The sequence below is a fragment of the Mobula hypostoma genome, chromosome 4, assembly GCF_963921235.1.
Source record: "Mobula hypostoma chromosome 4, sMobHyp1.1, whole genome shotgun sequence".
NCBI lineage: Eukaryota > Metazoa > Chordata > Chondrichthyes > Myliobatiformes > Myliobatidae > Mobula > Mobula hypostoma.
This window is the reverse complement of record NC_086100.1, coordinates 13,764,850-13,786,211: the sequence shown is the minus strand read 5'-3', so window position 1 is coordinate 13,786,211 and position 21,362 is coordinate 13,764,850.

The following is a 21,362-nucleotide window of genomic DNA, read 5'->3' as shown; positions in this document are numbered from 1 at the left end:
ATGTGGATAAGTGTGAAGTTATCCACTTTGGTGGCAAAAATAGGAAAACAGATTATTATCTGAATGGTGGCCGATTAGGAAAAGGGGAGGTGCAACGAGACCTGGGTGTCATTATACACCAGTCATTGAAAGTGGGCATGCAGGTACAGCAGGCGGTGAAAAAGGCGAATGGTATGCTGGCATTTATAGCAAGAGGATTTGAGTACAGGAGCAGGGAGGTACTACTGCAGTTGTACAAGGCCTTGGTGAGACCACACCTGGAGTATTGTGTGCAGTTTTGGTCCCCTAATCTGAGGAAAGACATCTTTGCCATAGAGGGAGTACAAAGAAGGTTCACCAGATTGATTCCTGGGATGGCAGGACTTTCATATGAAGAAAGACTGGATAAACTGGGCTTGTACTCGTTGGAATTTAGAAGATTGAGGGGGGATCTGATTGAAACGTATAAGATCCTAAAGGGATTGGACAGGCTAGATGCAGGAAGATTGTTCCCGATGTTGGGGAAGTCCAAAACGAGGGGCCACAGTTTGAGGATAGAGGGGAAGCCTTTTAGGACCGAGATTAGGAAAAACTACTTCTTCACACAGAGAGTGGTGAATCTGTGGAATTCTCTGCCACAGCAAACTGTTGAGGCCAGTCCATTGGCTATATTTAAGAGGGAGTTAGATATGGCCCTTGTGGTTACAGGGGTCAGGGGGTATGGAGGGAAGGCTGGGGCGGGGTTCTGAGTTGGATGATCAGCCATGATCATAATAAATGGCGGTGCAGGCTCAAAGGGCCGAATGGCCTACTCCTGCAATATTTTCTATGTGTCTATGTTTCTATTTACAGAGACTGGTGTGTAAAAAGGGCCCGAAGGATCATTGGGGACCTGAGTCATCCTAACCATAAACTGTACCAGCTGCCACTGTACCGCAGCATAAAAGCCAGGATCAACAGGCTCCAGGACAGCCTCTTCCACCAGGCCATCAGACTGATTAATTCACGCTGATACAATTGTATTTCTATGCTATATTGTCTGTCCTGTTGTACATACTATTTATTACAAATTACTATAAATTGCACATTTCAGATTTAGTCAGAGATGTAATGTAAAGGTGTTTACTCCTCATGTATGTGAAGGATGTAAGTAAGAAAGTCAATTCAACTCAATTCAATTTTGTAAATTGTTTGCTTGGCGGTCTTTGTTTATGTACAGTTTTTCATAAATTCTATTCTATTTCTTTATTTTCCTACAGATGCCTGCAGGAAAATGAATCTCAGGGTAGTGTATGGTAACATCTATGTACTTTGATCATAAATTCACCTTGCCTTGTTTATGGGAAGGTGAACACTGGAAAGGGTTTCCAGTATCAACCATACAGATGTCTCTTTACATCATTTTCTTTACTCGCAATCCAAGCAAACACTGGATATATGGCACTTTGTCCCTCAGTCTAATCACTGGTATGGATTGAAAGTAGTTGTGGTCCAGCTACTGCTCCTTCCATTACCTTGTCTGGCAGATGCTGCCCAACCTGAGGATCATCCATTTATTCCACTCTTTGCTTCCTGCCCCACAACCTCTTCTCAAACCATGTTGACATGCCAACCCCAATTTCTTGTATCCCATAGGTGTCACTGAGATTCCCCCCTCATTCTCCTTAACTCCAGCAGGTACAACCCCACAGCCATCAAACACTCCTCATCCATTGACTCTTCCATTCCTGGAGTCATGCTCACGACCCTACTCTGGACCCTCTTCAATGCAAGAACATTCTTTCTTAGATAAAGGGTCCAAAACATCTCATAATACACTATTATAAAGTCTCAGCATTATGTCCTTGATTTTATATTCCAGTGCCCTCAAAATCAACATTGCCTTTTCCTTCCTTACCAATGACTCAGCCTACAAGTCTGCCTATTTATTTAACTATTTATGGTTCTATGACTATTTATTATTTATGGTGCAACTGTAACGAAAACCATGGGATCAATAAAGTATGACTATGACTATGACTACCTTTAGGGAATCCTACACAAGGACTTCCAAGTCTCTTTGCATCTGATTTTTGAAGTTTCTTCCTGTATCAAAAATAGTCTATGCCTTTACTCCTTCTACCAAAGTGCATAACCATACACTTTTCTACACTATATTCCATCTGCCACTTCTTTGCCCATTCTTTCAATCTACCTAATTCCTTTTTCAGACTTCTTGCTTCCCCAAGACTACCTGCCTTTTCTGCTCTCTTTGTATCATCTACAAACCTAGCCACAAAGCCATCAATTCTGTCATCCAAATCATTGACATATAACATGAGAAGAAGCAGTCCCAACAGCAACCCCTGTGGAAAGCCACTAGTGCTAGACACCTCATCAGTGGATAATTTGTTGTGTGTATTTGTTGGGAGAATACCTATGGGATTTGTTCAGATCGGCATGGTCTGCACAGATGTATTGGGCTGAAGAGCCTTTTCCTGTGTTGTTCTATGTTGAACACAATGGAGTACATAACTATGTCATTAAACAAATAATTAATTCAATGTTTCTTTTCTTATTAGATTGTAATCCCTGTAAATAACAAAGCACAATTTATTTCTACATCTCAATGTGTCTATTTTCTGTCTGTCTTGTATTTTGTGTTGCGTGTTTTATTATGGGTTATGGTAAATTGTCACATGGGTTGGAGCATGGCAAAAGAATGAGCGTAGTTGTGTATTTACTCGTTGTGTCATTAGTTGAGTTAGAAATAGAGACTGAGCAGGAGTTGGATATTTTTTGTTGACCACTGACTTGGCTATTTTGCTAATTGTGATATCACTAAGAATGCGTGGGGATCTCATTGAAACCCACCAAATGTGGGAAGGACTAGATAGGGTGAATGTGGATAGGATGTATCGTATGGTGGGGGTATCCAGAACTAGAAGGCACACCCTCAAAATTGAGGGGTGACCCTTTAGAACAGAGGTAAGGAGGAATTTCTTTAGCCAGAGAGTAGTAAATCTGCGGAATGCTCCACCGCAGACTGTGTTGGAGGCCAAGTCCGTGGGTTTATTCAAAGTGCAAGTTGATAGTTTCCTGATTGGTCATGGCATCAAAGTATATGGCAAGATGGCAGGTGTATGGGGTTGAGTGGGATCCGGGATCAGCCATGATGGAATGGCAGAGCAGACTCGATGGGCTGAATAGCTTGATTTTGTTCCTATGTCTTATGGTCTTATGGTCTTTGCTGGTTTCATAATAAAGAATTGTACATACTTTTTTCAACTCGGAACTCAGCTATGTGTCGAGTCCCTCATTCAGTCTCTCAGCGGTTTTGGCTGGTTATACAAGTAACCGCTACACACAATATTATCCAAAGTGAACAGAAGACCAATTATATTTCCTCTCACTAACGTAATTCAGTTAGCTAATTCACACTTTTATATCAAATAGACTAGATTATCTCCAATATTTAGAGATCAGTTAATTATATTCAATCTTATTTCGATCAAATCGACTCTCCACACAGCCTTTTATCACCTGGACAATAGTAATACTTACATCAGGCTGTTATTGATTGACTATAGATCAGCATTCAACACCATCATGCCCTCACTTCCAATCAACAAGCTCCAAAACCTGGGCCTCTGTACCGCCCTCTGAAACTGAATCCTGAACTTACTCATTGGGAGACCACAGTCTGTATAGATTAGAAAGAAAATGTCCTTTTCATTGGCAATCAACACTGCCACACCTGAAGGATGTGCACTTAGCCCACTGCTTTACTCTTCCTACACCCACAACTGTGTGGCTGAGCACAGCTCAAACACCATCTATAAATTTGCCAACGACACAACTATTGCTGATAGAACTTCAAAATGTGATGAAGAGGCATAGAGATGCGAGATAGATCAGCTGGTTGAGAGGCGTCGCACTAATAACCTTGCACTCGACATCAATAAGACCGAGTAATTGGATTGTGGACTTCAGGAAGGGGAAGTTGAGGGAACACAAACCAATACTCATCGACAGATCAGAAGTGAAAAGGGTCAATAGTTTCAAGTTGCTGGGTTTCATTTTCTCTGAAGATCTATCCAGTCCCAACATATTGATGCAAATGCAAAGAAGGCACACCCGCAGTTATATACCATTATGAGTTTGTGATTTGGTATGTCACCAAAGACGCTCGCAAATTTCTACAGATGTAACATGGAGAGCTTTCTAACTGATTGCATCACCATCTGGCACAGAGGGGCCATGCATAGGGTCTGAGAAAGCTGCAGAAAGTTGTAAACTCAGCCAGTTCCGTCACAGCACTAACCTCCCCAGCTTCAAATCGAGGTCATCTTCAAAAGGCAGCATCCATCATTAAGGACCCCATCACCCCGGGCGTGCTCTCGTCTCATTGTTACCTTCAAGAAGGAGGTACAGGAGTCTGAAGACGTACACTTAACATTTCAGGAACAGTTTCTTCCCTCCGCTATCAGATTTTGGAATGGACAATGAACCCATGAACACTACCTCAGCATTTTTCCCCACTCTTTTTGCATTACATGTAGCATTTTCTTTTTTTTATATACTGTATAGAATCAGGCAGTGTAGCTACAAACACTTCAGCCCAAGGACTCTACACCTACCAAGAAATATTCTTCATTTTGGAGCAGATGGACAAGAAAACTCATCAAAGACTCTAACTTCCTCAGGAGGCTAAAGAAATTTGGCCTGTCTCCATTGACCCTTACCAAATTTTATTGACCAGAAGACCATAAGATTTAGGAGCAGAATTAGGCCATTGGGCCCATCGAGTGTGCTCTGCCATTTACTCAATGGCTGATCTATTTTCCCTTTCAGCCCCAATCTCCTGCCTTCTTCTCATATCCTTTCAGGTCCTGACTAATCAAAAATTTATCATCCTCTGCCTTAAGTATACCCAATGTCTTTGCCTCTACAGCCGCCTGTAGCAATGAATTCCACATATATCTCTCTCTGGCTGAAGAAATTCTTCATCATCTGCATCCTAAAAGGACACCCCTCTATTCTGAGGCTGTGTCCTTTGGTTTTAGACTCCCCCACCATAGGGAACATCCTCAACACATCCACATCTATTGATGCACCATCGAAAGCATTCTGTCTGGATGCATAACTCTTTACAGGCGATGGCGGGAACTGAACCCTAGTCAGTGATTGCTGATGCTGTGAAGCAATTGCGTCAACTGCTATGCGACTGTGCGGCTCCTAATCTCTCCTGTGTCTTATGGGATCTCCTTTGCCCAGAAAGTGGAAAGTACTCTGAATGCACTACTGGAGAAAGTGGTGGAAGCAGAGTTGTTGGCAGCATTTAAGAGGGTTCTAGACAAACATTTGAATAGTTTGGGCAAAGAGGGCTATTGATCAAGTGCAGGGAGATTGGATCATGATGTAGAGTGCCCATTGGTCAGAACGGACAAGCTGCACTGAATGGCTTATTTTTATGCCATTTTCTTACAAAACTATAAAACACACAGAATATTTACCTTCCCAGAAATCTCCCATGGTGAATGCATGCTCCTTCTCCAAGGATACTTGGGTATGAATGAATCCCTGGAAGAGGGCAGGCAGTTAGCCCTCCACCTGGACCTGTGAATAGGCATCGGGCATCTTGGACAGCCTCAGAAGCAAGCCCAACAGCAACACTTTCCCCTCCACCCCCCGAACTGCATGTACTGGGTGCACATATATCATAAGACCATAAGACCTAAGACAAGAATTAGGCCATCTGGCCCATTGAGTCTGCTCCGCCATTCAATCATGGATGATCTTTTTTTCTAACTCCTCCTCAACCTCAGTTCCCGGCCTTCTCCCTGTAACCTTTGATGCCGTAGAAACCATAGAAACTACAGCACAGAAACAGGCTTTTTGGCCCTTCTTGGCTGTGCTGAACCATTTTCTGCCTAGTCCCACTGACCTGCACACGGACCATATCCCTCCATACACCTCCCATCCATGTATCTGTCCAATTTATTCTTAAATGTTAAAAAAGAACCCACATTTACCACCTCGTCTGGCAGCTCACTCCACACTCCCACCACTCTCTGTGTGAAGAAGACCCCCCTAATGTTCCCTTTAAACTTTTTCCCCTTCACCCTTAACCCATGTCCTCTGGTTTTTTTCTCCCCTTGCCTCAGTGGAAAAAGCCTGCTTGCATTCACTCTATCTATACCCATCATAATTTTATATACCTCTATCAAATCTCCCCTCATTCTTCTACGCTCCAGAGAATAAAGTCCTAACCTATTCAACCTTTCTCAAGTCTCGGCAACATCCTTGTAAACCTTTTCTGCACTCTTTCAACCTTATTAATATCCTTCCTGTAATTTGGTGACCAAAACTGAACAAAATACTCCAGATTCGGCCTCACCAATGCCTTATACAACCTCATCATAACATTCCAGCTCTTACACTCAATACTTTGTCTAATAAAGGTCAATGTACCAAAAGCACTCTTTACGACTCTATCTACCTGTGACACCACTTTTAGGGGATTTCGTATCTGTATTCCCAGATCCCTCTGTTCTACTGCACTCCTCAGTGCCTTACCATTTACCCTGTATGCTCTACCTTGGTTTGTCCTACCAAAGTGCAATACCTCGCACTTGTCTGTATTAAACATACCAATGTTTAATGTCCAATCAAGAGCCTATCAATCTCTGCCTTAAATACACTCAATGACCTGGCCTCCACAGCTACATGTGGCATCAAATTCCACAAACTCACCACCCTTTGGTTAAAGTAATTTCTCCGCATCTCTGGTTTGAAAGGACGCCCCTCTATCCTGAGGCTGTGCCCTCTTGTCCTAGACTCCCCCACCATCAGAAACATCCTTTCCACATCCACTTTGTCTAGACCTTTCAATATTCGAAAGGTTTCAATGAGATTGCCCCTCATTCTTTTGAATTCCAGCGAGTAGAGACCCAGAGCCATTAAACGTTCCTCGTATGATAACCCTTTCATACCTGGACTCATCCTTGTGAACCTCCTCTGGACCCTGTCCAATGCCAGCACATCTTTTCTAAGATGAGGGGCCCAAAACTGTTCACAATACTCAAGGTGAAGCCTCACCAGTGCCTTATAAAGCCTCAGCATCACATCTCTGCTCTTGTATTCTAGACCTCTTGAAATGAATGCTAACATGGCATTTGCCTTCCTCACCACCGACTCAACCTGCAAGTTAATCTTCAAGGTGTTCGGCACAAGGACTCCCAAGTCCCTCTGCATCTCAGATTGATGGATTTTCTCCCCATTTAGAAATTAGTCCACACATTTATTTCTACTACCAAAGCGCATGACCAAGCATTTTCCAACATTGTATTTCATTTGCCACTTTCTTGCCCATCCTCCTAATCTGTCTAAGTCCTTCTACAGCCTACCTGTTTCCTCAACACTATCTGCCGCTCCACCAATCTTCGCATCATCTACAAACTTGGCAACAAAGCCATCTATTCTATCATCTAAATGGAATTAGATTAATAGTTTGGCATGGACTAGATAGGCCGAAGGACCTGTTTCTGTGCTGTGGTGCTCTGTGACTCTATGGCAAATCTGCCCCAGAACTCACTCAGGTTCAGATTTATTTATCACATGGACATTGAGGCATGCTTTAAAATGTGTCGTTTGCATTAACAACCAACCCAACCTAAGGAAGTGCTGGGAGCAGCCCACAAACTTAGCCACACATTCTGGTGCCAACATAGCACACCCACAACTCATCTCCTCTTCTTAAACTATAAGTCCGTAAGACATAGGAGCAGAATTAGGCCATTCAGTCTGCTTTGCCATTCCATCATGGCTAATCATTTTTTCCCCTCCTCAGCCCTGCTGCCTGGCCTTCTCCCTATAACCTTTGAAGCCATGGCCAATCAAGAGCCTATCAATCTCCGCTTTATCAATGACCTGGCGTCCATAGCTGCCTGTGCTAACAAATTCCAAAATTCACCACCTTCTGGCAAAATAAATTTCTCTGCACCTATTATATTTTCCATAAGCTCCAGAGACTGTTGTCTGTGAAAATCCTAGGAGAACAGCAATTGTCTGAAATGATCAAACTACCCCTTATGGCACTAACAATCACTTCACAGTCAAAGTCACTTAGATCACATTTCTTCCCCCATCTGATGTTTGATCTGAATAACATCCGAACCTCGTGACCATGTCTGCATGCTTTTGAGTTGCTGCCACATGATTAGATAATTAGATATTTGTATTAACGAGCAGATGTACAGGTGTACCTAACAAAGTGGCCACTGTGTGTATGTGTGTGGAAGTTGCCTCTCTGAATAATTTATTAATTTCTCTATTTTCCTGTAAATACCTGCAAGAAAGTGAATCTCGGGGTAGCATATGGTGACATTTATGTACTTTGATAATAAATTTACTTTGGCTTTGGTGTAGATCAGCCATATCATAAATCATGTGAGGGCAGGCTTGAAGGGCCAAGTGGGTTATTCCCTGCTCTTACTTTTCAATGATTATGGCAATTTTGTTTATGTTTATAAGAATGGGAAAGCCTACAAATGTTAGTGGATATGGCCCAGTCCATCACAGTTAAAGCTGTCCCCACCATTGATCACACCTACAAGGAGAACTGCCACAAGAAAGCAGTATCCATCATCAAGGCCCACACCATATAGGCCATGGTCTCTTCTTGCTGCTGCCATCGGGGAGGTGGTACAGGAGCCTCAGGCCCCACACCACCAGGTTCAGGAACTGTTATTACCCCTCAACCATCAGGCCCCTGAACAACAGGCCTGGATAACTTCACTCACCGCAACACTGATCTGTTTCCACAACCTAAGGACTCACTTTTCAGGAATCTACAACTCATGCTCTCAGTTATATTTATTTACTTAGTTATTTATTACTTCCATTTCTTTGTATTTTGCCAAATGGTTGCTTGTCTGTCTTTGTGTGACGTTTTTCATTGATTATTAGACCATAAGACAAAGGAGCAGAAATAGGCCATTTGCCCCATCGAGTCTGCATCACCATTCGATCATGACTGATCCATTTTTCCTCTCAGCTTCAGTCTCCTGCCTTCTCCCCATATCCCTTCACATCCTAACTAATCAGGAATCTATCAGCTTCTGCCTTAAATATACATGAAGATCTAGCCTCCACAGCCAGCTGTGGCAATGAATTTCACAGATTCACTACTCTGGTCAAGGAAATTCCCCCTCATCTCTGTTCAAAAAGCACACTCCTCTGTTCTGAGACCGTGTACTCTGGCCTTAGAGTCTCCCACCATATCAAACATCCTCTCCACATCCACTCTGTCAAGGACTTTCACCATTCGATACGTTTCAATGAGGTCACCCCTCATTTTTCTGAACTCTATTGAATACAGGCCCAGAGCCATCAAACGTTCTTCATATGACAAGCTGTTCAACCCTGGAATCATTTTCGTGAACCCTTTTGAACCCTCAGGCTTCAGCATGTCCTTTCTAAGATAAGGGGTCCAAAGCTGCTCACAACACTCAATATTTTGTTGTATTTCTTTCTTTTACCGAAAATGTCTGTAAGGAAATAAGTCTCAGGGAAGTGTATGGTGATAAATATAGTAAATACGCTGATAATAAATTTATTTTGAACTGCATCAGTGACTCTGTTTCCAACCCTTTCTCAGGCAGTGTGTTCCACGTACACATAAGTATGAGTAAATAATTTCACTCAATGTCACTTGCCCCATCACTGAACTGCCCCACAACCTATGGACTCACTTTCAGGAACTCCTCATCTCAAGTTCTCAATATTTCTTTCTTATTTATTTATTATTATTATTTCTTTCTTTTTGTACTTGCACAGTTTGTTGTCTCTTGCACGTTAGTTGAATGCCGTTTGTTGGGGTCTTTTATTCATTTTATTAAGGTTATTATTCTATTCTGCATTTATTGAGGGGATATGGTGAGAGGGCAGGTGTATGGGGTTGAATGGGATCTGGGATCAGGCATAACGAAATGCTGGAACAGACTCGAAGGGCTGAATGGCCTAATTCTGTGTCCTGTGGTTTTTTGGTACATGGATGCATGAAAAATGGAGGGAAGGACTAGAATGATGGTGGAGTAGGTTTCTATGATTCATCACCACATTGCAGTCTGAAGGGCCCATTCTGTGCTGTAATCTTCTATGTTCTATGATCTATGTTCTACCAATTTACTAAATGTCCTCCTGTGTATCACCCATATCCTTCCATTCCCTTCATATTCGTGTGCCTATCTAAAAGCCTCCTAAAGTCCACCAAACTGCTTGCTTCCCCCTGGTAATCTATTACTCTCTGTGTAAAGAAAAACTACCCTCACATCACCTTTCGACCTTCCCTCGCTAACCTTGGAAGCACTACCTCCATCAGTAAGGACTTCCAACACCCAGGTCCTGCCCTCTTCTCATTGCTACAATCAGGGAGGAGGTACAGGAGCCTGAAGACACACACTTAATGATTCAGGAATAGCTTCTTCCCCTCTGACATCAGATTTCTGAGTGGACATTGAACCCATGAACACTATCTCACTACTTTTTTTTCTCTTTTTGCACGAGTTATTTTATTTAACTTTGTACACATATTTACTGTAATTTACATTTTTTATTATTTGGTATTGCAATGTACTGCTGCAATGTAACAACATATGTCAGTGATATTAAATTGAATTCTTATTCTGATTCTGTTGTTTGACATTTCTACCCTGGGGATAAGATTCTGACCCCAGGTTCTCTTCACAACTGAAATGATCCACCATAAGAAACATCCTAGTGAATCTCCAGTACATTATCTCCAGCACTCTCACAAACTTAAACTATCCTGTTGCCTCTTCCATTTGCTGAAGTATCTTTGTCATTGGATGGCACAGTAGCGTAGTGGTTAGCACAACGCCATCCAGGCTCAATTCCTTCCACGGCCTGTAAGGAGTTCGTACGTTCTCCCCGTGACGGTGCTGGTTTCCACCGGGTGCTCTGGTTTCCTCCTACAGTCCAAAGCCATGCCAGTTAGTAGGTTAATTGGTCATTGTAAATTTTCCTGTGACTAGGGTAGGGTTAAATCGGGGCTTGTTGAGTGGTGAGGCTTGAAGGGACAGAAAGGCCTGTTCCTCGCCGTATCTCAATAAACAATGAAAATGAATAAAATAAACATGCAAAAAGACTCAAATTTCCATGAAGCAACTCCCACACAATTCAGGGTAATAAGTGGAAAATTCGTTTTATGTTTTGTCTGGGGTAAAACCATCAATTAAGATTTTGAAAAGAATTCACCCACTTTGATTTAAAATAGCACGGTGGGACTATTTCTACCTGCTGTTGGTTTGAGTCAGCACTTTCACATGTACCACATGACTTAGCCTTTACTGTTCTCAAATTACTTCTCAAATGTTAATTGCTGAAATTGAACAGTCCCGTTGTCCCACATCTCTTTAAACTGAAGTACTTAGAATGAGGAATGCGGAACTGACAGTAGAATAACTTTGTGTACGTCTTCACGCAAGAACACAGGCAAGTGCTACCAGGAGTACAAGTGAACCAAGCCCAAGACTCGCGAACTCAGAATCAGAATCAAATTTATTACCACTGAGTCGGCTGATTGTTTACTCGTTGTTTGCTTTTGCAGCGTTAAATTTATGTCAGTTACAAAAATAAAAATAAATCATACAAAAAAGTAACAAGGTAGTGTTCTTGGGTTCATAGAGCATTCAAAAACCTGATGGAGGCAAAGAAGCTGTTTCTCAATCGTTCTGCTGTGGGTCTTCAGGCTGCTGTGCCTTGGTAGTAATGAGAAGAGTGATTGTCCGTTGTCCCGGATGGTGAGAGCCCTTAATGGAGGGTTCACCTTCTTGCAGCACCTTCTCTTAAGGGTGGACAGTCAGTGGCTTTTTCCCAGGGCTGAGATGGCTAACACAAGAGGGGACAGTTTTAAGGTACCTGGAAGTAGATACAGAGGAGATGTCAGTGCTGAATGCGTGGAATGGGGTGCCGGCGACGGTGGTGGAGGCAGATAAAATAGGGTCTTTGAACAGATACATGTAGCTTAGAAAAATAGAGGGCTACAGGTAACCCTAGGCAATTTCTAAAGTAAGTACATGTTTGGCACAGCATGTGGGCGAAGGGCCTGTATTGTGCTATGTCTCTATGTTCTCGATAGTGGAGCGGGTTGTGCCCATGATGGAGCTGGCAGAGTCTAGAAACTTCTGCAGCCTCTTGTACATTGGAACTTCCCTACTAGGCTGTGATGCAGCAGGTCAGAATTCTCTCCGCTGTATATCTAGAGAAATTTACAAGAGTCTTTTGGAGAGCTACGATGCTACAATGGCACTCGACAGTGACTTCTTTGAGCGCATCTGCAGAACCAGCTTAATTTCTACCTGTAATGTCTCTCTTTATCCTTTTCAAAATGAATGGGGTTCTGTCGAAGACCTTAACCTAGAGTTACACTCAAACTTCGGTTCTTTGCAGCGATGAATCCGGCTCTTGGGGCTCACCCACCGAGCTGCTTTTTGATATCCCAAGGATGCGGCCCAGAAGATGAGCACGACTTCAGGGTTCTGAGGCTTTTCAGACATGGGGATGAGCTGATTCCATACCAGCGCCACCGAATGAAGCATCGCGGGTGAAAACAGAGCATCGGGAACAGCGGATCAGCTGTCGGAGGCTCTGTACTCACCGAGTCACACGCTTCCTCTCTTTCTCTTGCTGGTGGGGGAGAGCTTGTTGCCGATTCCTGGATCGGAGAACTCAGGGGGGAGAAAGGTGACATGGCAGACTTCAACAGTATAAATCAGCGAATTGTTTTGTTTTGTTGGTCTTCCGGCTCGCTGAGAAAGGGGGACACCTCTCTGTCCCTTTATTAGGGAGAGAGAGCCTGTGGCATGTCAAATTGTCAGGTGAACGATAAGTTTTTGTTGTACTGAAGATCATGGTCTATCTTGGGGGCTTTGCTGTTGCTTGGTTGGTGGTGTGTGCTGATGCTTTTTGCTGAAATATGTGGGGAGGAGGAGAATAGATGCTTTTCCGTTGCTTGTGCCTGGGAGGGGGAATAGGGGGGCTTTGAGCTTTGAACATTTTTACTATCACTCATTCTTTGGAATACCCTTCTGTTTTCGAACGACAAATATTTCAGATTGCATATTGCATACATTCTCTGGTATTAAATGCATCTATTGAACTATTGAACATGCCAAATCTCCTGAATCTCCTAATGAAGTAGAGTCACTTCTTCATGATTACAGCAACATCAAAGTAAGGGAAATAAGTATTAATAAAACAATACAGTCCTAAAGTTCTTGGTGATGCTAAAAGCCAATAAATCCCAGTGATCTTCAGCCCAAAGTCTTGAGAGAGATGGCTGAAGAAAAATGCTATATGATGATGCTCATCTTCCGACATTCCTTAGTTTCAGGAATGAACAATATGCACAATACAGGCTCCTTAGGTGTTGTGCCGACACTTTAACCCACCCTAAAATCAATCTAGCTTTCTCTCTCACAGGCCTTCCATTCTTCTTTCTTCCACATGTCTATCCAAGAATCTTCTAAATGTCTCTAATGCATCTGTTTCTACCGCTAACCTCTCAGTGCATTCCAAGCACCCTCCACTCTGTAAGAAAAAAAAACTACCACTAACGTCCCCTATACTCTCTTTCAGACACCTTAACGTTATGCCCTCTCGTATTTTGTCCTGAGAAGAAGTCTGGCTGCCCACTCACTCTATGGCTCTTATCATCTTGTACACCTCTATCAGGTCATCTTTCAAGCTCCTTTGCTCCAAAGAGAAAAGCCCTAACTCGCTCAACCTATCTTCATAAGACATGCTCCCTTATCCAGGTAGCATCCTGGTAAATCTGCTCTAAAGCTTCTATATCCTTTCTGTAATGAGACGACAAAACTGAAAACAATTCTCGAAGTGTGGTCTAACCGGTTTTATACACTCCTAAATAGCTCATAAATGCCCGTTTTTCTTTTATTCATTTGCCTATCTAAGAGTCCTTTAAATGTCTCTGATGTACACTTTGTGGCCACTTTATTAGGTAAACCTGTACACCTGCGAATGCAACTATCTAATCAGCCAAACATGTAGCAGCAACTCAATTATTAAAAGCATGCAGACATGGTCAAGAGGTTCAGTAATTGTTCAGACCAAACATCAGAATGGGGAAGCAATGTGATCTAAATGACTTTGACTGTGGAATGATTGTTGGTGCCAGATGGGGTGGTTTGAGTATCTCAGAACCTAGGATTTTCACACACAGCATTCTCTAGAGTTCACAGAGAATGATGCAAAATCAAAAATCCAGTGACCAGCAGTTCTGTGTGCAGAAACATCTTGTTAATGACGGAGGTCAGAGGAGAATGACCAGACTGTTTTAAGCTGACAGGAAGGTGACAGTAACTCAAACTTTGAAGTGGATGGGCTACTGCAGTGGAAGAACACAAACACACACTCAGTATTAGGAACAGGAGATAGTTAATAACGTGTCCACTGACTGCAGAGCACAACATTACTTCACTGCTCTTGAATTCAATCCCTCCATTAATGAAAGCTATCACATCATGCACTTTCTTAACCAGCCGATCAACTTGTATGGTAACCAGGATCCTGCTTATTTATTTCTGCTCCAATTTGCCTACCGAAACAACAGGTCCACAGCAGATGCCATCTCTCTGGTTCTTCACTCAACTCTGGAACATCTGGAGAGCGAAGGTACATACATCAGGATGCTCTTTATCAACCACAGGTCAGCATTCAATACCATTGTCTCCTCAAAACTAATCAATAAACTCCAAGACCCATGGCCTTGATACCTCCTTGTGCAATTGGATCCTCAATTTCCTCACTTGCAGACCCCAGTCATTTTGGAATGGTAAAAACATCTCCTCCACGATATCTATCAGCAGAGGTAAACCACAAAACTATGTGTTAATCCCCTGCTCTATTCGCCTTACACTTATGTCTGTGTGGCTAAATACAGCTCCAATGCCATATTTGAGTCTGTTGATGACACCACTGCCACACGCCAAGTCAAAGGTGGTGATGAATCAGCATATAGGAGGGAGACTGAACATCTGGCTGAGTGATGCAACAGCAACAGCCTCTCACTCAGTGTCAGCAAGACCAAGGAGCTGATTATAGACTTCAGGAGAAGGAACCCACAGGTCCATAAACCAGTACGCATTAAAGGATCAGAGGTAGAGAGGGCAGCAACTTTAAAATTCCTAAGTGTTCTTACTTCGTAGGACGTGTCCTGGGCCTGGCACGTACGTGCAATTATGAAGAAAGCACAGCAGTGCCTCTACTTCCTTAGGGGTTTGTGAAGAGTCAGCATGACATCTAAAACTTTGATAAACTTCTATAGATGTGTAGTGGAGTGTATATTGACTGGCTGCATCACAGCCTGATATGGAAACACCAGTGCCCTTGTTTAGAAAATCCTACAAAAAATAGTGGATATGGCCCAGTCCATTGCGGGTAAAACCCTCCCCACCATTGTGCACAACTATACAAACACAGGGAAGCAGTATCCATCATCAGGGACCCCTGCCACATAGGACATGCTCCCTTCTTGCTGCTGCCATCAGGAAGAAGGTACTGGAGTCTCAGGTCCTACACTAGCAGGTTCAGGAACAGTTATAACCCTGCAGCAATCAGGCTCTTGAACTAAAGGAGATAACTTCACTCAACTTCACTTGCCTCATCACTGAGCTGATTCCACAACCTATGGATTCACTTTCAAGGACTCTTCATCTCATGTTCTCAATATTTGTTATTGATTATTTGTTTTAAAATTATTATTTCTTTCTTTTTGTGCTTGCAAGTTTGTTGACTTTTGCAGACTGGGTGAAAGCCCACGTTGCTGCCATATTCCATTGATCTAGTATGCTTACTACTCTATTATGGATTTATTGAGTAAGCCCAGAAGAAAATGAATCTCAGTGTTGTATATGGTGACATGTACGTGTCTACTTTGATAATAAATTTACTTTGACAGTAAGTTTCACCTTGATAAAAGAATAGGAAACATCAACCTGTCAGCTAATGTCATTTTCAGGTACGTGCTGGCATCTGTAATTAATATTGTAATAACAGGCACTTTGAAAAGAATAGTTGGAATATCACATTTAATTGCCCTGTACTTCCTTAAGCTTGTAACATGTACAATAGAGAAAGGTGGAACCAATAGATACAACATATATTTGAATTTTTAATAATGTTTTTAATCATCGAAATAATAATGTTATTAATAGGAATAATATAGAGGACTTTCCATACAGATGGTGTCGTTCAAAGTGCTTTACAGTGGGATAAAGTGAAAATAGGAAAACAAAAGACAAAATGATGTTCGTTAAATTCAAGGTTAAATGAATAGGTTTTGAGCTAGTGTTTAAAAGTGGCAACTGAGTCTACATCCCTTATAGTTTTAGTTGTTGAATTCCGCAGCTCAGGAACGCAGTTCAATCCAGCTAACCTGCCAATTATCTTTTGAGGGAGATTGTTTAAAAGACTGGTGGAAGATCTAAGAGCTCGTGCAGGATTATAAATCAAAAACTATTCTGTGATGTACTCTGGTCCCAGACTATTAAGGGCTTTAAGAACATGTAAGAGAACTTTAAACTCAGCTCTAAAGGATACAGGAAGCCAGTGCACAGTAGGCAAGATGGGAGTGATAGGTTTCCTCACCCTGGTTTTAGTTAAAAGTCTAGTAGTCGTGTTCTGAATGAGTTGAAGTTTGTCAATAGATTGCCTTGGAAGGCCAGTGAAAAAGTTCACATCAGAATCAGAATTTAAATCACGTAGCCCTTGTGGCTACGGGGGTCAGGGGGTATGGAGGGAAGGCTGGGGCGGGGTTCTGAGTTGGATGATCAGCCATGATCATAATAAATGGCGGTGCAGGCTCGAAGGGCCGAATGGCCTACTCCTGCACCTATTTTCTATGTTTCTATGTTTCTATGTTTAATATCATTGAGATATGTCATGAAATTTGTTGTTTTGTGGCAGCAGTACATTGCAATGCATAATATTATTAATTACATCAGGAAGTATACGTACAGTATTTATCCTGCGCCCAGGATTATTGAAAAGCAACAGATTTGGCCATTGCTTCTAAGGAAGGTTGTGAACTTCCTTGGCCACGACATCCATGCCTTGATCTGCCTCTTTTAATTGGGGAACTTCTATGGGATCCGAACATTTGTCACCTTACAGCAAATTGTTACTGCAGCGGGTCCTGGCACGGAGAAGCAATAAACAGGGATGATCAGTTCCTGAGATACCAAGTCTCCGGCTGGATAGCATGCTTTGCGGCTGTGTCTGAAGCGTCTCATGCAGACTGTTCAGGCTGCACCCTTTCATTGCCTTGCAGGCCACTAAAATACCCATTAGCTGAATGCTTCAGATGTTGCAACTTGTGCTCGGTGGTCTGTTTAATCTGCAAGGCTGCACACTTCAGGACATGCCCCACACTGCATTTAAAATACCGCATAACTTCTGTTTAATTACACGGCAAAAGCTTTGGCGAGGGAAACTCCTTTTTCCTGTCTGGTGCGGGGGCTTGTAAAAGATAATGTGCCTGGGCTTGCAGCCCTGCCGGGAAGTTCAAACACCTTGGATGGGCCAGGAATTCCTTGTGCGGATTCTTGTAATTTCAAAGGACTGGCAGGGGGAGTCCGCAATTTGCAAGGCTGTCTCTCCTTCCTGCCCTGAAGGCACTAGGTTGCACAGAGGGTGTTGAGGGCTGGGGGAGGATCTCCTTCATAGCTCACGCTTTAGCAGAACCAGTTATTGCATGTCACCTGTACGACAACAGTCATAGATTCATAGAGCATAGAACCAGGCCCTTCAGCCCATCTACTACATGTTGGCCTGATCTTTTACCTAGTCTGATCAATGTGCACCTGGACCATACCTTTCTAAACACTTCCCATTCAAACTTACTGAATCAGAATTATTATCACTGACATATGCAATGAAATTTGCTGGTTTATGTGGAAATTTGTTCTGTTTTTGTGGCAGCAGTACCATGCAATACATAAAATTTTTACTCTAAGTTACAATAAAAATACAGTACTGTGCAAAGGTGTTAGTCACATATCTATAACTAGGGTGCCTAAAACTTTTCTACAGTACTATAGTAATTTTATGTATTGCACTGTACTGCTGCCACAAAAACAGAACAAATTTCATGACATATGCGAGTGATGGTAAACCTGATTCTGATATGGGTCTCTATTGTGGACTGAGAGTGGGAAGGGGGCAGGGAGAGGGGAATCAAGGTTGGGAAAAGGGGAAGGGAGAGGGAAGAGAGCAGAGAGCACCAGAGCGACATTCTGCAGTGATCAATAAACCAGTTGCTTGGAATCAAATGACCTTGCTGGTGTCTCAGGGCTGGGTGTGCCTGCACCCGTGGCATCCCCCATCCTGGCACTCCTTCTCTGCCACCTGTCCCACACCCCTCCCATGGCGCTCCACCCTCGCCATTCCCAAACTCCTTTGCTCCTGCCAGATTTACAAACGCGCTCTCCGCTCCACCTTGACGTGTACAGCACTGGCAAAAGCCTTAGGCACCCTGGTGCCATGCTAACACAGTAGTTAGCCTGACGCTATGACAGCTCGGGGCATTCCCGAATTCGGAGTTCGGTAGGTAGTCCGTACGTTCCTCACCGTGAAGCGTATGGGTTTCCTCCAGGTGCTCAGGTTAGTCGGTCGCTTAGCCATTGTAAGCTGTCCAGTGATTAGACTACTGTTAAATAGGGGGGTTGCTGGGAGGTGTGGCTCCGTGGGCTGGAAGAGTGTATCTCTCAATAATACATTTTAAAAAGGTAGTGTCCATTGGTTCATGGACCATTCAGAAATCTGAGGAGGGAAAGAAGCTGCTCCTGATTCTTTGAGAGTGGATTTTCAGCCTTCTGTACCTCCTTCCTAATGGTAGTAATGACAAGAGAGCACGTCGTGGATGCTGGGAGTCGCTTATTATGGATGCCATCTTCCTTGCTGTTGAAGGGGTGGTGGGGTAGTACAGTGGTTAGCACAATGCTTTCCAGTGCCAGTGATCAACTCCTGCGGCTGTGTGTAAGGAGTTTGTACATTCTCCCAGGAACCCTGGGGGTCTCCTCTGGGTGCTCTGATTTCCTCCCCACACAGTCCAGGGATGTAGAGGTTAGTGTTAGGAAGTTGTGGGCACGCTAATGTTGGCACAGGAAGTGGACCACTCATGGACTGTATTGGTCTGCGACGTAAACGACACATTTCACTGTATGTTTCGATGTTCATGTGATAGATGAAGCTAATCTTTAATAAAAATATTGTCCTCGATGGTGGGAAGGGTTATCCCCGTAATCGAGCTGGTTGAGTGCTACAACCCTCTGCAACCTCTTTCAATGCTGTGCACTGGAGCCCCTGTACCAGACATCGATGCAACCAGTCAGAAAATTCTCCACTGTACATCTACAGAAATTTATCAAAGTCTTTGGTGAGATATGTACAATTGAACGCATCATCTGGTAGCCCATTTTTACCTACACCACCCTCTGAGTGAAAATCATCCCTCCTCCAGACACTGTCTGCCCCCTGTCCCCAACCGCGAGGAGGAGCACGTAACGCCGATGGGCGCAGAACGGCTCAGGTGCAGTGCAATCAGTGCCAAACATGTGAATGAAAATGGCGAACCGTCTCAGCAGATCAGGCAGGGCCCATGGAATTGAACAGTTGATATTTTCCCCACCTTTTTATTCTGGCACATTCCCCCTCTCCTTTCCAGTCCTGACGAAGGGCCTTGGCCCAAAACATCGGCTGTTGGTTCATATTCATGGATGCTGCCTGAGCAGCTGAATTCCTCCAGCATTTTCATTCTCACGATAAAGGCACACAGTGTTAGATCTTGGGGAGACAAATCAGGGTATGACTTTCACAGTGAACGAAAGGGCCCCGGGAAAGTGTTGCAGAACAGTGGGTTTGAGGAGAACAAGTAAATAGTTCCCTGAGAGGCTGGTCAGTTACTTTGACAGGTATGTGGATAGGAAATGATTAAAGGGTAACACAGGCAAATGAGGCCAGCCCAGATGGTCATCTTGTCTCCTGACTTGTCATTCCCTTGACGGAGAACACCTGTGCATGATGTTGTGGGGAGGCTGATGGACAGACAGCCACCACATGGTCCTTGGCAGATCGGCAGTAACAATTAATACAAGATCTTAAGACATAGGAGCACCATCTGGCCATTCAGCCCATCGAGTCTGCTCTGCCATTTAGTCACGGTGATTGTTTTATAGCCCTGTTCTCCTACTTTCTCTCCATAACCCTTAACCCCCCTGTCAAACAAGAACCAATCCATCCCTGCCTCTGCTGTGACTCCAATCTTGAACTCTCCTCCTAATGTCTACTCCATCTAGGCCTTTCGGTAATCATAAATACAAGAAATTCTGCAGATGCTGGAAATCCAGAAGAGAAACTCAGCAGCTCACGCAGCATCTATGGGAATGAACAAACAGTCAGCACTTCAGAACTGGAAGGGAAAGGGGAAAGTACCATTTCTTCCTTCTTCCTTTCCTATTCTGACGAAAGGTCTTGGCCCAAAATGTTGACTATTTATTCATTTCCACAGATGCTGCCTGACCTGCTGAGTTCTTTCAGTATTTTGTGTGTTTTGCTTTGGGTATTCAGTGGGTTTCAATCAGCTTCCAGCTTCATTCTTCTGCAGCCCATTGAGTACAGGCCCACAGCCAGCAAACACCCCTCAGCTGTACCCCACTGAGTACAGGCCTGGAGCCGGCAAACACCCCTCAGCTGTACCCCACTGAGTACAGGCCTGGAGCCGGCAAACATCCCTCAGCTGTACCCCACTGAGTACAGGCCTGGAGCCGGCAAACACCCCTCAGCTGTACCCCACTGAGTACAGGCCCAGAGCCGGCAAACACTCCTCAGCTGTACCCCACTGAGTACAGGCCCAGAGCCGGCAAACACCCCTCAGCTGTGCCCCACTGAGTACAGGCCCAGAGCCGGCAAACACCCCTCAGCTGTGCCCCACTGAGTACAGGCCCAGAGCCGACAAACACTGCTCAGCTGCTAGGCACCTTGTTCCCAGGTTCATTCTTGTACACCTGCTCTGGAGCCTCTCCAGGGACAACACGCCTTTCCTGAGATACCAGGCCCAAAATTGCTCAAAATATTCCAAATGTGATCTGGCCAATGTGACCAATTTTTATAATCAACCTAATTACTATTAAGAAAATCAGGCTGATTCACTGTTCGCTTTCAGAAAGGAAACCTTATGTGTTCAACCGGAAGGTAACCCCAGACTCGAGATATACGAGTACTATGCAAAAGTCCAGGCATGTACATATCGCTAGGATGCCAAAGACTTTTGCACGGTACTGTAGTAATTTTATGTATTGCTC